Raw genomic sequence first — 17,128 nt, 5'->3', positions numbered from 1 at the left:
TATTTTTTTTTTCTTCTGCTGTGCTAAAATAAAATTTATGTTGCAACTTTGTCGCGTCAAAAGATTTAAAGATTTTTATAAATTTCCATTCTACATCTTGGGGATAAGAGAATGAAGTTAAAGCGTGAGGCTGGGGAGAGCGGTAAAAACCGGAGCAAAACGCAAAAAAAAGTGCAGTTATGTTTGAATGCTTGTACATGATGTTGCCAAAGAGTGTGTATGTGGCAGTGTTTAACGCGTGGCATACAAGTTTTATACATACATATATAAAAAGGTTTTTTTTCTGCTTGCGCTGTTGCAATTTCTGCATTTTTATTTTGCGATCGTAACCAGCCACTCTATTTAACTGCTACAACTACATTTACTACATTGACTTGACTGAAAGTGTAGTAAACTGTAGCAAATATACAATCACACAGCCAGAAACAGAGAAAAGACTCACTCACTCACTCATTCACTATCAGCTACACACTACTTAATGTAAAAGTATGAAATGTGTAGTTGCACAGTTGCATGAAACAGCAGATTTTACTTTTTTTATTCTTATTTTTAAAATTTTTTCTTTATTTTTTGATTTTGGTTAAAACTGGCTTGTGACTATATATACATATACTATCACATTATGTTGCAGGCACAACACACACATATATACATTGTCTACTCGTTTTATAACGCTGCTTGCTTCTTTATGATGCGAATGACAGTAAAGGATTTAATAGGAAAACTTTTTCCAAATTGGAAAATTATATTTGTACAACACTATCAAGGCATAAGATAAGAAGCTGGCGTATATTAAAACAAAAATCATGACAACGCTGCTCCCTGCCACCACTACTACTTTAAAACATATTTCTCTATATTCTTTTTTTCTTTACTTTTTTTGATTATAATAAAGTGAGAAAAAATCGCAAAATAATATTTATTTTTCTATATTATAGTTTTGGGTAAGATTTTAGTTTTTTTTTTTGTTTTTTTCTATAAATTTATAAGACACAAACAAAATTATGTAGTTTAAACGACACAGACAGTTACAGATGAAATGCAGATTGTGACATCATGTGGAAAATAAGATTTTTCTACTTTTTGTTAGAAGTAAATGCAAAAATTTTAAATGAAATCGTTGCATTCATTTTATTGTTTCAATTGAATATTTCCAGTTTCAATTAGTATTGGTCTAGTAGGTTTGCTTGTAAAGGATTAAAAAAATAATGAAGTTTAACAGAAATGTCGTAGTTGACATTAAGTTTCAGACAATTTATGATGAACGAAAATTGATATGATATTTTTAAAAATAGGCATATCCGACGATGGGGGCTTATAAATTTATGGAGTGTAGGGTCACGATCACATCATCATAAAAGCTACGTTCACACCTATCAAACATTTGGCGAAAATAAAATTGCACCTCGGTGAAGATTTACAAGGAAAAGAATGAATGAAAAAGAATTAATGGAAGTAGAAATTGATCAGGAAATTGTCAGGATGGCTACTAATATACGTAGTCTCGTCTTGGAAACCCCCTTCAAACTCATTCTAGAGAGGCCAGATCATTCTTGTTGTCGAGCAGTAGATTAGTGATGACATCTGTACTGCAATTCAGTAACTTTTTAACGACAAAAGTTTGTCGTTAAATAGTAAAAATTCGTAAGTTAACAATAATTGTCGTTATGTGGCATTCTGAATTTTATTTCACCGATTTTTTTCGTTAAACATAATTATTAGTTAACGAAAAGTATCGGCAATGTAACGACAAATAAAAAGTTCACGTTAATAATTTTATATTTTAAAAATATTTCAATACAAAACTTTTGACTTTTCCATATTTTTCCGATCTTTGTCGTTAAAATATTCGAAGGTCGTTAAAAAGTTAGTGAATTGCAAATTCGTTAATGCAACCAATATTTGTCGTTACTTTACGATATAGGTAGTTAAAATTAAAAAGTTACAGAATAGCGGCACTGGTCCGATCAGACCCGTAAATTTCATGTTGAATGAGGGACTTACAGCATGGAAGTGGGACACCATTTAATGTGTCAGTGTCCCCTATATAAAAGCGGAAACCAGTTTTTGCTAGTTTGTCCACTTTTTAATTTACAGGTACTTTAGAATTACCCGGTACCTAGAGCAGTTCCAGGCACGAATGGTTCGCCATGTCGTCAAGTATCATCCGATATTCGCGAACCACTCTGGATGTCGTATAGGCAATGAAGAAACCGCCACTCACTCCCGCATAGGACTTGAATCCATCAGTATAGATATCAAGAGTTGCAACCTCTGAGAAGGATGTTTTGTGAATTTTTTGTCCAAAAATTTAATCACAAGTTGTAGTCCCTTAATGTTAAAAGTAATTATTTCGGCTTATTGGAACACTTGCCGATTCATTTAATAAATTAATATACTTTATGTACTTTAATGTATTTTATTTTTAATATTAAAATCAGTAGCAGTTTTTTTTAAACAGAAAATTAAATTTATCTTCAGTTACCTATCACCCACCTCCCTAATAATCTTTATTGAACTTTTGGAAAGAGTTTTTTTTGTTTTCTGTAAAAAATTTACCTCCATTTGCAAACATTATCCGATTTAAATGTGTTAAGCCTTTAACATTTTTTCCCTCTTTAAAAATTTTGCAACAATAAATAATTAATGTCCATTTTTCTGTTTACATGCGAGTGTGTGTGTTTATGTTTCTGTATGATAGTGTTTGCTGCTATTTTCAACATCTGTAAAATAATGACATCCTTGAATGTAGAGACAAAGAAATGAACATTTGAACAGAACAAATAATTGACAGTATTAATTTAATACGATTAAGTAAAAGTATGTACTGTGATATTTAAGCATGATAATTAATACAACTTTGTATGCATTTGTAAGGATAATGAATACACATGTGCATTATGTGTCTGTGAGAGAGTAAAAGCCTAGTAGCTTACACATCCCAAACACACTTTCTCCCATTAAATGCAATAATCATTGCTTAATGTCACATTAACGGAAATATGTTGTTTTTAATGGATGATATGTACTTGAGGAATATGGTAAACATTGGCTACAGTTTTTTTGCAGTTAAATTATTTCAGAATTTAATAATTAAAACTTAAAGAAAACATATTTGGTCATTCAAAGAAATTGAATAGTAATTCAATCAAACAGAAGGAATTCAAAGCCACCAGTGCTTAATCGGAATGGATCCAAATTGTACATTACATTTAAAATACAAAGTAAATTAAATTTTTCATCAATAACCAATACATAACCAAACTACTGATACAAACATTAAACAATTTAGTTAATTTTTATTATTATTTATGGTTTTTCCTCTTAAACTTAAGAAAGCTATATTTTCCTTTATACCTTTTCCCCACCGAGCACTTAAAGTTATTACCACTAAAATTAAATGACCCTAAACATATTGTGGTTGTAACTCCCAAAAATTGAAATAATTTGTCAGACATCGCCAACAATATTAAGTTTGAAATTATCTTGGAATTTTATTTAAACCCCTTTTTCTTTTACCATAGAGGTTGAGAAAATTTACAACCATATAAATAGCTCGAAAACAGGAAATGCTTAAAGGGAAAATGTATTTAAAATCACACCCAAATTGACCATTCTCAATAATGGATCACATGATAATAATAATCAGAAAATCTAAGGGTAAAGAGAGAGAGAGAGAAGAAAAAAAATTAAGTCAATAACTTACTTTATCATAAAGAAGCAATAAAATATCCTTAACTATTATTGTGTGGGAAGTTGTTTTATCCTTTGCCAGCTTCATTTCCAATATTATATTTTTTCTTCTGTTTTTTTTATATAACTTGCCTTATTTTGATTTGATTTTTCCGGTTAAATCATAAAATAAAAAGGTTTTTTTCTTTTTATAAATATCTCTTTAAAAATTCTGCCTTAGAATGTAAAGAATATTTTGTTTTAAAAATCAACAGCAGTGGCAGAAGGTAGAACTAAGAACAGAACCAGAACAGGTGATTGGAATTCATAATGTGTAGCAAAATTTTTACGGTCAAGAATTTTTGCAAGCTGACTAAATAATTTCCTCTTAGTTCATTCATTCGTTTAAATTTTCTTACAACCTTTTGGGTTTTAAAAAAGGGACAAGTAGGAATCCCTTTTTGAAGGAATGTTCGGAATAAAGGATTTATTTTGTCTGCAAACCTTTACCCCCTCCCCTATTTTAACATTTTCTCTTTGGCTTGTTTGTGCATATTCTAATTTAATATATTTTTATGTTTTGTATTTTATTTTGTTGTACCATGTTTGATGAATTGCGAAATTGCCATTTTCATGGAGTGTTAGAGCGCAAGCTACCCATCACTCCATCTTCAAAGAAGCAAAATGAAATATTTCGTATAAAGACACAAATATCAAAAGAAAATTGTTCCCTTATTTTTGGAAATTTCATATGCGTAAACACACTTGTAGACATTTTTTCCATCAGCTACATGAACAGTTTGTTTTTTTCGGGGGAAATATGGAACATGGTTTTAAATCCTTTTTCTTTAGGCAACATTTGAAGGACACTTTTTTTTGAAAAGCTTTTGGTCTTAAATCAAAAATACTATTAGAATTTATTTACAAGGTTAAACATTGGTAAACAGTTTAAATCTCTATATAAGCTGTTTACTACCAAATAATTCAACATGATAAATTAAGACATATTACAAGCATCGTAATCTGTTATATTGATAGATAATCTTTTAACAAGAATAGCTCCAAATAGAAGCATAAAAAATGAGGAAAAGTGATTTCAAAACACTATGTTTGCTCTGTTTAATAATAACTTTTTAATGGGAAATTTAACATTGTTTACTAGATAATGCATGATGTAATTAGTTGAGATTTTGAGAAAAATTATATTTTACTTTTTAAAGTAAAATATAGAAATAGAATCTTCACATAGATCTTCGATTACAATGGCTTAAGCTTTCACCAAATAAAAATATTAAATGCTTAATGCAATACGAACACTCATTACTAGGTAATGCATGCTGTAATTAGTGTTAAAACACGAAAAAATAATGTTTAAGTTTTCAAAGGTTGTTAGCCAAGCAATTTTCAATCTGTTCTCGAATTGAGTAATTTAGAGAACCTATTTCAAAGCTGATCACTGCGATCATATATTGAGATTCCTAACAAAAGTTTCCATTACTATATACATACATATGTATGTACGTTTTAAAGCATTGATTGTTGGGTTACTTTAACTAATGCATATGTGTGGATATCTTTGTATGATATTTAAATCTTATTCCGTTTTTGTTTATTGTATTTTTTTTTTTTTTTTTGATTAAGGATTAAGTCCCTATAAAGACCACTACTTCTCTCTATCCCTTTATAATCATTAGAATATATTAAATTGAAATTAAAAACTGTTAACAAAATGTTACCATCATCATCATCATCGACAGCATCACACCCATCATCGTTATCATTAAGGAATACAAAACATTTTCCATTTGGGACCAAATCATTCTATCTAATCTAATCTTTGAAATATGTTGCTATTGTTAATGTATTTGTTGTTGCTGTTAACCTTGTCTAATAAATCTTGTTTTACCAAAATGAGGCAAAAAGAAAAATCAATTCGATTTGAGAAATTACTTAATAATGTGTTTTTTCTCTTCTTCCTTTTTTTAGCTTTAACTGTTCTTTCGTTAACACTGGCAGATGAATCTCTAGATACACGAGAAAATACAGATCTCACATTAAAATGTCGTTTCACAGAGCAATACGATGCTGAGGATTTCTCATTTTACTGGGCAAGATGGACGGCGAATCCGGTACAATTTGAAAATGTTGCCATCGGTGATGTGCAATTAAATTCAGGTTATCGGTAAGTTTTGAAATAAATAAATATTTATTTTTATTGTTCTTTGTGTTAAATTTTTGTAATTATTTTTATTTTATCTTTGTTGAATTTTTCTTTTTTTTGTTGTGTTATAAAAGAAGTAAACTAAATCAAAGTGAAAAGTATTAACGGTGTAAGATAGAATGTATTTGAAAAAGAAATGTTCTAGTCGTGCTTTCTTTTTTTTTTATTTTATATTTTTATTTGGATTATCATTAATTTATAATTGTTTAAAATTTATATCTGCTTTAAATTTATAAAACGGGTACGCTAAAGAAGTTTTTGTAGCATACTTTTAGGAATGACATAATAAATGTGAATATTCAATGTTAATCTGAAATAAACTTTCTGTACAATTTACATACATAAGTATGTATGTATATAAAACACAAGTAAGAATTTACTGTGCCTGCATGGCCGACCATATGATACCCTACACCAGTGATATTAGTGTTTAAGTGATGGGGGATAGGGTCAAATGGAGATTTTTGGAGTGATACGAGTACATTTAGCATATTTATGAGCTCAAAAACCCTATTCGGGGATACTGTTGTATGGGGCTATGCGAAAATGTGGACCAATTTTAACCATTTTAGTCCTTGGGTCAAAAGAAGAGTATGTGCCAAATTTCAGACAGACAGACAGACAGATGGACGGACGTAGGGACGGACATAGCTAAATCGACGCAGTAAGTGATTCTGAGCCGATTGGTATACTTTAACTCTTTCACATATAAGGGACACTTGTATCCCAAGATTTTTTTTTAATTTTTCTCGATTTAGAGCCTAATTTTGAGTTCACACCTATAGTGAATGGTTATTTTCAAAGAAAAATAAGTAAGTTTTTATCGTTTGATATCACTACATGCTAAAAAGGATAACGTCCTGCGATATTTTAGAAAACACTTTTTCCATTTTTCATCAAAAATTATCAATACACGTCAAAATAAATCGTGTGGTGAAGTCATATCCGTAAAAAGTCCAGCGGTTTAGTTTTGTGCGTAAATGGGTTAAGGATTTTATATCATCAGCACAAACGCATAATAGCCTCCCCACTATGGTGGTGTAGGGTATAATAACTAAATAAAAAATACATTAGTACAGGAAACTAACGGTGAATGTAATAAAATTTTTAATGACTTATTCCCTTTGTACTTACGAACAAATCTGGTAGCCAGATTTAACAACTCCTCCAAAATTTAGCTTAAGTTATTTAAAAACACATAAATATTATAATAGAGTAGGTTTGATTTTATTGAGAAATCACCGCTGTCCACATAAACTACATTTAAATGCTATTGATGCTAAACAGATGATTAAAATCGCCTAAAAATATGCCATTCATTTTATAGGAGACACATTAATAATAAAATATTTTATGACAATGTCATAAAAATAAACTAATAAAAAATCTCATTTACTTAAACATATAATTAACTTTCCAGCCTTAGTAATAAAAACATAATTTTTTCACAAACTAAATAAAAAAATAGAAATTCCAATATCATGTTCAAATGCCAGATTTTCCCCCTCAAACTCTAAATAATGTCATGTTATCATTAGAAAATGTCTTAGTTTTTTTCTTTTTCAATTTTAATTTTCTTTAATGTCATTTGAGCAAAATTTGATAATAAATAATTGATGATAAATTATGCTGCGATTATGAAACTAAAGTGATAACAAGGAAAAAATATTGCCAACCTTTTCATTACTTGATGAATTTTTAAATAAGTATTAAATATATTTTTTGCACATTTTTTTGTTAAATCATGTTTAAAAATTAGAAAAATTTATATGGTAGCAGATGAAATCAAATAAAATGCTATGATCAAGCAGTTTTTTGCTCATTACAGGTTTTAGTTTTCTTTTTCATATATAATTTTCTGTGGGTAGAAAGCAGAAAATCTAAAAAATATCATGATAATATTAGAAAACAAGAAAAATAAAATTCTTAATTAAAATTAAGTTGTAAAACAATTTAACCACAATTACTACAACTACAGCAAGAATGTCTTTTAAAGTCATTAACTTTACGCAAACTTTGTTGGTTATTTGGTAAATGACTGGATGACTGGTTGGTTGGCTGGTTGGCTGGCTGGCTGGTGTGTGTGGCTTAAATGGCTGATGTTGTTGGTTTGGTTGGCAGGTTAAATGCCTGGATAGTTTTTGAGTTGACTTGGTTGTTTGGTTGTTTGTGTGTCTGTGTTTGTTTGTTTATTTGTTTGGCTCGCTGGCTGGATGGCTCATTTGGCTATAAGTAGTTGCCTTGTCTCTTGCATACTTACCATACCGCATTAATATTTCATTTATATGCTACAACTGCATTTAGGAATTCTTTATTTATTTGTTTTTATTTTCTTTTAGTTTTTTTTTCATGTATCTTGGTATTTTATTTACAATTTTTCTTGGCAAAATGAGTTTAACATTTTACGTTTCTGTTTTAAAACTTAATAAATATCATATATTTTCTTTTATTTTCAATTTGTCGTTTGTTGTCTGCATAAATATTCTAAAAACCATAAATATTTTTAATAATACTACTTGTGGTTTCAGCATACTTTTACTAGCTACTGGTTTATTTCATTTCACATTTCTCTAAAGGGAAAATATTTCAAAGTAATTAAGGTAGTAAATAATCTAAAACCATAATTTTTATAAACACAACAAATATTAAGAAAATTAAAACTAAATCGACTTTATCACATAAATAGTTGTGGTTGATATAAGTTTACACATATTTTTAGTTTGAAAAAAAATGGGAAAATTAACCGCCCACTTTTAGGGGACTTAAAACAATTTAAATTTAATTTTCATTTTCCAGTGTATAACTTTAGGAGTAACTAACTAAATCATATAATTTACTTAATATTTAACTCGTTTAAATGAAACTGCATTTATTTTATTTTCTTTATAATTTCAAATTTAATGTGTGTCCTTTCAACAAACACAGCTGTTATTATTTGCTTTGTTATTCAGTTTTTTTCTTCACATAACTGCTATAATCCGTAAGAGACAGAGTGAGAGTCCGGTTTTCATTTATTTATGCATGTATATCCCCAATTGTAGCTAAATAATACTTAAAAAATCTCAAAAGCAAAATAAAAATACATTCATATATATGTAGTAAAAAAAAAACAAAATAGCAAATACAACACTAGACTAATAAAAACAAAAATAATAATAATATTTACAAGAAAACCACTGTAAACAACCGAAACGGACAGAGCAGCTAAAACAGCAACTCATACATTTGTAATGCAACAAAACAACAGCTACAGGAAAAAAGCTAATCTCTGTAAAACACAGTAACATAAACACTCACACACACATATAACTGAAGTCCTTTAGGGATCTTTTGTGTATTAAACTAAACTGGGGAAATAAGAAGAAAAAAGCAAAAAACTAAATACTAACAGCAAATGCAGCTTATAAACAGGAATCGTTGTAGTAGCATTTTGCTTTATACTAAAATCGTTTGCTGTTGCAATGGCTATTGCTATTACACTTGCCGTTGCATAGCAAACAGCCAAGTGTATATTATGATAAACGTTACTAAATGAGCATTTTTCCCTTAACAAAGTCTGGTACTGTAGACTCTAGTGAATACAGACTGGAAGTTCGTTTTTTATATACATATTTCTTGTTGGAGTACAACCATCAACACCCTAGCACAGTGTTGGCTCTGATACTGTAAGACAAGCTGAAAATGGTTCTCCTATGAACACACAATCTAATACAACGACTCTGACATAAATTGCAATTCTTTTGTATTGAGTGTTAAGAAGTTTTATGAGTAAATAAAACGGTTTAAGTGCAATATTGATATAAAGAAGAGGAAGAATATAAGAAAAAAAAACGGGGATTGCAAAAATGCTTAACTAAAATGAACACAGAAACGACAGAGTTTATATAGAGTTAAAGAATTGTTTAAAAATTAGATTTAATTTAATATTTAATGTCTAATGAATAATTTTCTTAGTAAAAATATGCATTTTAAACATTATTAAGCCTAAAAGTATGTTTTATTTTTGTAAACAATTTTAAGAGAAAATTTGATTCTAGTTAAGTTTAAACTGTATTTAAATGTAATTTTTTAATAGGAATAATTTCATAAACTTTAACTTATTCCAATTATTTGTAAAATAAATTATGGTATATTATTTATACCTAGAAGTATGCTATCTAAATTGCTAAAAAATTGTCTTCCTTGTGTTCTAAAATTTACTTGTCATGTTATTTGAATGAAATTTCTAAAGAATTTTAGCAATTTTTTAACAATTTGTATTTTCTTAACAAAAAAATTTCCTTTCAAAATACTTTTTTATTATTATTATTATTATTTTTTAACACATATTGCTCTCCTTAAAGTAGACAATAAAATGTTGAATGCTAAGTATATTTAGTATGAGTTTGTTGTTTTGTGTTTTTTGAAATATAATTAAGTTGTTAAGCACTTATGTATTATACGTTAAAAGGAAAACGAATTAAAAGAAAAGACTACAGCAAAACACACGGTAAAACACAAAGCAGAATAAGAGGGAAAAAACAAAGCCATCTTTACTTGAATAACCTTTAATTTTGTTTGTTGTATTTTTTTTCATATCTCATTTTTTCCACATATACTCTTTGTTCTACATTCACTACTCATTCATGGCTCATCTCATGTCAGCCACAAACAATACCCTAAACGTTTCTTATTGTCCATAAGTGAGTTTCTGTTAAAGAGAAGAACACACACAAATTCACACATACATTCAACTATACATGAACAATTTTAAAGCATACATTGAGGCTGCAATTCACTTAAGTTTAGTGCAATCTTTTTGTTCTTGCCATTTTTTTAAGTTTTTTATATGTATTTTTTATTATATATATAAATTTTCCAGAATATCCTTGGTACATGAATTGAAGCTTATATATAAGTTTCTTTTGTTAAGAAATAGAGAGAAAGGAAGAGAGGGTAAAAAATTAAATACAACAGCATAAAAAAGGAAAGTGGCTCAGAAACAAAAAATATACAAAAAAAATATAAAAAGAATTGAATGAGAAAAAAAGTATATATATAATCGTAAATACTCTCCCATACTTATGCCCAAACACACACACACAGATGTATGTACATATGTATATGAATATCAAAAAGTGAAGCATAAATGAGTAAAAAAGAAGGACAAGTATTTTAACAAGCTTATACAAACACACTTACCTTTGGTTACATACAAGCATACATCCATTTCATGAGAATTTTTTCATAAAAATACATCAATATACCAACACACTTGCCAATAAAGTATTTCTGGTCACACAGTTTTGCTAGAAGTCAATGTATCTTGTTAACATACATTGTATTAACTTGAATTTATAAATTTTTAGCCCACTTTTAGCCATTATAATGCTGAGAGTATGTTACTTGTCACTTCAGTGTCCCCAAGTAATGCATAGAGTAAAACTTTAGTATCCCTTTAGTGTCCGTAGTAGTAGTTAGTTCCTACTTAGTTCGAAAATCCATTAGACGTAATCAATAGTTAGTTATTTAGTTTGAAAGGAGGATGTACATATGTATATACATCAAATCCGAAGAAATACACCTAGGCCTCTATCGGACCTGTTTTGCGCTCCTTAACCAGTGCCTCAGGTTGGAATCGAACCCACCATCTCCGATCTACCAGACTAGAACACTAACCACTAACCTACCGGAGGTCAGTCGTAATCAATAGATGAGTAATTTGTGCATTTGGTGTTGAAGAGAAGCAATTACTGGAACCAAGAAGTGTCCTTAATATTAGCAATAGCTTTAGTTAGATATAGTCACACTTAATTGCAGGGCTATGAAAGCTTGTACAAAAAAATATTGTTTGTATAAGTAAAAGTTCATGTATGTGTATATATACATACATATGTATATATGTATATATATATATATATGTACATATAACTGTGTTATCCACTCATAAGAAAAACATTTATGCACTACTGATACAAACGAACTTATACTAGTAGGGTCCTAGGGAGATGTACCCAACAAATATTAAAGTTTGGAAAAGTACTTTCCCATATTCTTTTAGAAACAAACAATAATGGAATATTAAATCCAGCTATACTTCCCTTTTAAATGAAACTGTTGTTTTTGGTCTCTCCTATTGTTTTTCCTTATTGAGGAAAAAGTTATTTTTTATAGTTTAAACAAACTGCGAACATGTTGTTTTTAGTATCTCAAACAGGTAAATTTTTACAAGAGAAACACAATCTCTGCTCTGTTATAACAAAAATCATAAAATCCACATACTTGCTACAAAACTATGATGACATGACCAGCACACAGTGGTATAGGAAAAAAAAAAGAGGGAAATAATTCGGTAACTTCTAAACGGTTAATCCGATTTTAATGAAATTTGGTATGCACAAAGAGGAGGTGTTGTCGAGTTTAGGTTTTGAATTTGGACCTTATAGGCCAACCAGGGGCCCGGCGGGGGGTCCTCAAATTAGGACACCTCGGCTATGTTAAATTTTTAAAACGATCCTATTTCTTCATTTGAGTTCCGATTTAAAAAAAATTTCGTATATAGAATCTCCTCATCGAGCACTATAAAAAATGTCGTCGTAGCAGTAAATTATCTCTTATAGTTTAGGAGATATTCGCACTTGAATATTAAAATTTTAAAATTTTTACCATCCTTACTTTAGTTTTTTTGATAATAGCAGGTCCAAATATTTCCGATTTTCGCCATTTTTTTTTATTTGCTTAACAACAAGTTTATATACCAAGCAGTGAAAGAATTATGTAAAAATCATGACTGAGTCCAAAGTTATAGGCATTTAAATTTAAAAAATTAAAAAAAGGCGATTTTTTGTCATTTTTTTGGGAAAAAAGTATCTTTTTCTTTTTAAGTTATCTAAAAAGTTTCTAAGAAGATGTATATAGAATTTATACTTTTTGGAAAGCTGACTTTACATAAAATACGATAAATGAAACAAAACCTAAAAATTTTTGATACCGAGGGGACCAGGTCCATCCAAAAAAACCCTATTTTTTATGGAAAATTAAATTTTGAGCAAAAATTCTCAAATCGCATAGTCGATATCAAATTATAGTGACCTGTTTTATATGACCCAATAAGTTCTTAATCATTTTGTAACGGGTTTCGATAACCCCGCCCCTGGTATGGATATAATAGGCAAAAAACCAAAAAATCCCATTTTTGGGATTTTTTAAAACTTTTTTGGGAATTCCGGGATTTCTAATAAGAAAATTCGAAATTTTTATTTAATTTTGGATTTTGAGTAAAAAAAATCTACCTAACTGTAAAATTTCATCAAAAAATATTCATAAATAAAATTTTTATTGCAATTTGAAAAATTTGTATCTTCGCAAAAACTGAATAAAAAACATTTTTTAATTTTTTTTAAAAAAAGTATTCCGCGAATTTTTTAATTTTCAAAAATTATATACAGTTTTGAAAAATAGACAAAATTACCTTTCCATTGATATATAACATGCCTACCTAATGTTTTTTAAGTGACAAATTAATTAGGGAAAACTCAACATCTTTTAGAAAATTTGCCTAGCACTATTATTTTCATCCATATATGTAACAAATTTAAGAGTTAACCTTATGGATTAAATTCGCGGAATACTTTTTTTAAAAAAAATTAAAAAATGTTTTTTATTCAGTTTTTGCGAAGATACAAATTTTTCAAATTGCAATAAAAATTTTATTTATGAATATTTTTTGATGAAATTTTACAGTTAGGTAGATTTTTTTACTCAAAATCCAAAATTAAATAAAAATTTCGAATTTTCTTATTAGAAATCCCGGAATTCCCAAAAAAGTTTTAAAAAATCCCAAAAATGGGATTTTTTGGTTTTTTGCCTATTATATCCATACCAGGGGCGGGGTTATCGAAACCCGTTACAAAATGATTAAGAACTTATTGGGTCATATAAAACAGGTCACTATAATTTGATATCGACTATGCGATTTGAGAATTTTTGCTCAAAATTTAATTTTCCATAAAAAATAGGGTTTTTTTGGATGGACCTGGTCCCCTCGGTATCAAAAATTTTTAGGTTTTGTTTCATTTATCGTATTTTATGTAAAGTCAGCTTTCCAAAAAGTATAAATTCTATATACATCTTCTTAGAAACTTTTTAGATAACTTAAAAAGAAAAAGATACTTTTTTCCCAAAAAAATGACAAAAAATCGCCTTTTTTTAATTTTTTAAATTTAAATGCCTATAACTTTGGACTCAGTCATGATTTTTACATAATTCTTTCACTGCTTGGTATATAAACTTGTTGTTAAGCAAATAAAAAAAAATGGCGAAAATCGGAAATATTTGGACCTGCTATTATCAAAAAAACTAAAGTAAGGACGGTAAAAATTTTAAAATTTTAATATTCAAATGCGAATATCTCCTAAACTATAAGAGATAATTTACTGCTACGACGACATTTTTTATAGTGCTCGATGAGGAGATTCTATATACGAAATTTTTTTTAAATCGGAACTCAAATGAAGAAATAGGATCGTTTTAAAAATTTAACATAGCCGAGGTGTCCTAATTTGAGGACCCCCCGCCGGGCCCCTGGTTGGCCTATAAGGTCCAAATTCAAAACCTAAACTCGACAACACCTCCTCTTTGTGCATACCAAATTTCATTAAAATCGGATTAACCGTTTAGAAGTTACCGAATTATTTCCCTCTTTTTTTTTTCCTATACCACTGTGCAGCACTAACAATAGAATGTAAAACTAAAAAAAGGAACTATTCTATTAGATTGAAAATACATACTCGTAACCCAGCTGCAGCGAAAATGTCTGAATACAACACAAGTTGTAATAGAAAATGTGTAGACTTTATTGTATTTAGTGGAAAATATAGAAGAAAATTGGAAAACAGGAAAAATGATTTCAGTTAAAATGTATTTTTAGTTAAAAAAAAAAAATACAAAATGTTTAGAGGGCAAAAAAGAAAAATATAAATAATTTAAATAATTTATTTCGCTCGAATTAATATCACTCTAGAGAGAAATCAATTTGAACGCTCTCCTTACTCTGATTACTAATAATGAAGTACTAACCTTATACTTTTGACTTATTTATTTAAAAGAAAAATTTATTTAACTTTTAGTTATATTAAAATGACTTTTAATACTGTATGTATGTATATGAATATATTTATATATCATAATATTCTATGTTTATTTATTATTTACTAATTCAAAACTAATGAATTTGTGTTTATCAACTAATGACAAAAATCTATAAATCATTCTATTAGTTTTTTTTAAGTAAAATTTCAACTAAATATGTAACAAACAGTTTATGAATGAAATTTATTAAACATTTCTAAGAATTTTCCTGCAAATATAAGTTAAGACACATTCTTCAAATCTTTCAACAGTTATTACTAAATAAAAAAATAAAACCTTTTGAAAAATATTTAATGAATAAAAAAATTTAATTATTCTTGAATTGGTGAATTGCTGCATACAATTTTCATTTGAAATATGTATATAAAATATTTTATATATTTTTATTTATGAACAATACTTGTCGTAAAAATAACTATTCTTGGGAATTTCATAACAAAAAATGAAAAAATTACTTCCTTTTTTTGTTGGGGAAAAAAATGCCAAATTATTCTTAATTAAATGCATATTTATTATTTTGTTGTTTTTTATGATAATAAAATCCTAATAGTTTATATAAACAAAAAACTAATAGCTACGTAGGTCACTATATAAGTAAACGTCGTTTAAAAAACAGGAAGTTTCTGCAATATTTGATATAAATTTCTTTTAAAAGAAAGATAATTTTTGCATTCTTTTTTAAAACTTAAAATTGTTTAAAAAAAGTTTTGTAGTATAATAATTTTAACTTGATTTTTATATGAAACCTTTTGCCACAACCTTTGCACTTTTTATATATTTTTTTAACAATAACTAAACAAATAAATAAAAGTGTGTATTTTGTTTAAATAAATACTCAAACATGTGTTAAAATTTTATATTTTCTTATTTTCATTATAAATTGGAATTTTAGTTTTAAAACTAATTGCTTTTAAAAATATACGTAAACAAAAAACAATTATTTTAAATACACTCTACAAGCAGCTACTTTAAAACTATCTATAAAAATATGCTTATATAACATTAAACAGCATATTTTGGCATTTTTTGTAAAGCAGCGCACAACAAGCCCGATGAGGTATAGGTGTATTTCAGAGGTTTATATGCATACATACACCAAATCTTTCTTACAAACTGAAACACTATGTACTTATATTTGTACTATACTTAAAAGTCTACTAAGAACATTTCTTTTAATATATAACATTTGATTAAATTTGTATATTTCCTATAAAACCATAAATAAAAAAAAAAAACAAAATAATATTTAAACAATAAGAGGTAATAAACAATTATATTTTAAATAAATATTGTAATTTATGCATGAAATAATACACATTGCACAAACACCCTTTAAATATGCAATAAAATATCAATATTTGTTTAATCAAAAAGCAAACACACACACAGTTTGCCAAGGGCAAATATATACACACACAATCATACAATCACCGTTAGGCTTCAAAGCCGAGAGTAAAATTTTAAAATAAACGTTTTTGAAAAATTACTTAAGACTTTATTTTCTTTAGGGATTTTTTTAAGTACAATTTTAAGAAAATTCTTTTAGATTTTTGTTTCTTTTAACATGGTCATTGTTATTGTAGACATTTTCTTATTTATTAATTAAATGAAGCAGAACAGACACTTGTCATTTTATTTTCATGCTTCTTTCTATATTCTTTTTATATATTTATACTTATGTAGATTAAGTATGTTTTTTAATTTGTTTTTATAATAATAAAAAATGTTTGTCCTCAATTTAACATAAAATTATCTGGTGAATTGAAAATAAAATCTAGTTAACTTTTAGTTGAATGACTTCAGTGTTGAAATTTTCAAAGCCAGCACTTGTCACTGATGTGTCTGTCATAGATGTAAAAAAATCTAGAATCAAAAAAAGATTTTCATCATTAACAATGTCGTTGAGTCTACCTTTGAGAGGTCACTTTGGTAATTTCTATGCTGCCTGTTGAAACTTAAGAGGAGAGAAAATAAAGTATATAATTCATTCACCCATATACATGTACTTTGAAGAATATACACTTATATACATACATTCATATATACATATGTATGTATGTAAGTGGATATATAAAATATAAGGGAATAGAAAGCAAATAGCTGGGA

General features: G+C 27.9%; 1 protein-coding gene across 1 annotated transcript in view; it reads left to right on the top strand.

Moving 5' to 3' along the window:
• The first annotated feature begins 5,648 nt into the window (after window positions 1-5,648).
• Window positions 5,649-17,128, top strand: part of LOC119602532 (titin) — a 99,950-nt gene continuing 88,470 nt past the window's right edge. The window contains exon 1 of the mRNA XM_037954111.1: window positions 5,649-5,854. The gene's annotated coding sequence lies outside the window, so the exon portion shown is untranslated. The remainder of the gene's footprint in view (window positions 5,855-17,128) is intronic.

Source organism: Lucilia sericata, unplaced genomic scaffold (genome assembly GCF_015586225.1).
Source record: "Lucilia sericata isolate MDLA Ls3-8-SP2 unplaced genomic scaffold, ASM1558622v1 Contig000238F_arrow, whole genome shotgun sequence".
NCBI classification, from domain to species: domain Eukaryota; kingdom Metazoa; phylum Arthropoda; class Insecta; order Diptera; family Calliphoridae; genus Lucilia; species Lucilia sericata.
This window is presented reverse-complemented; position numbering and strand designations above follow the sequence as displayed.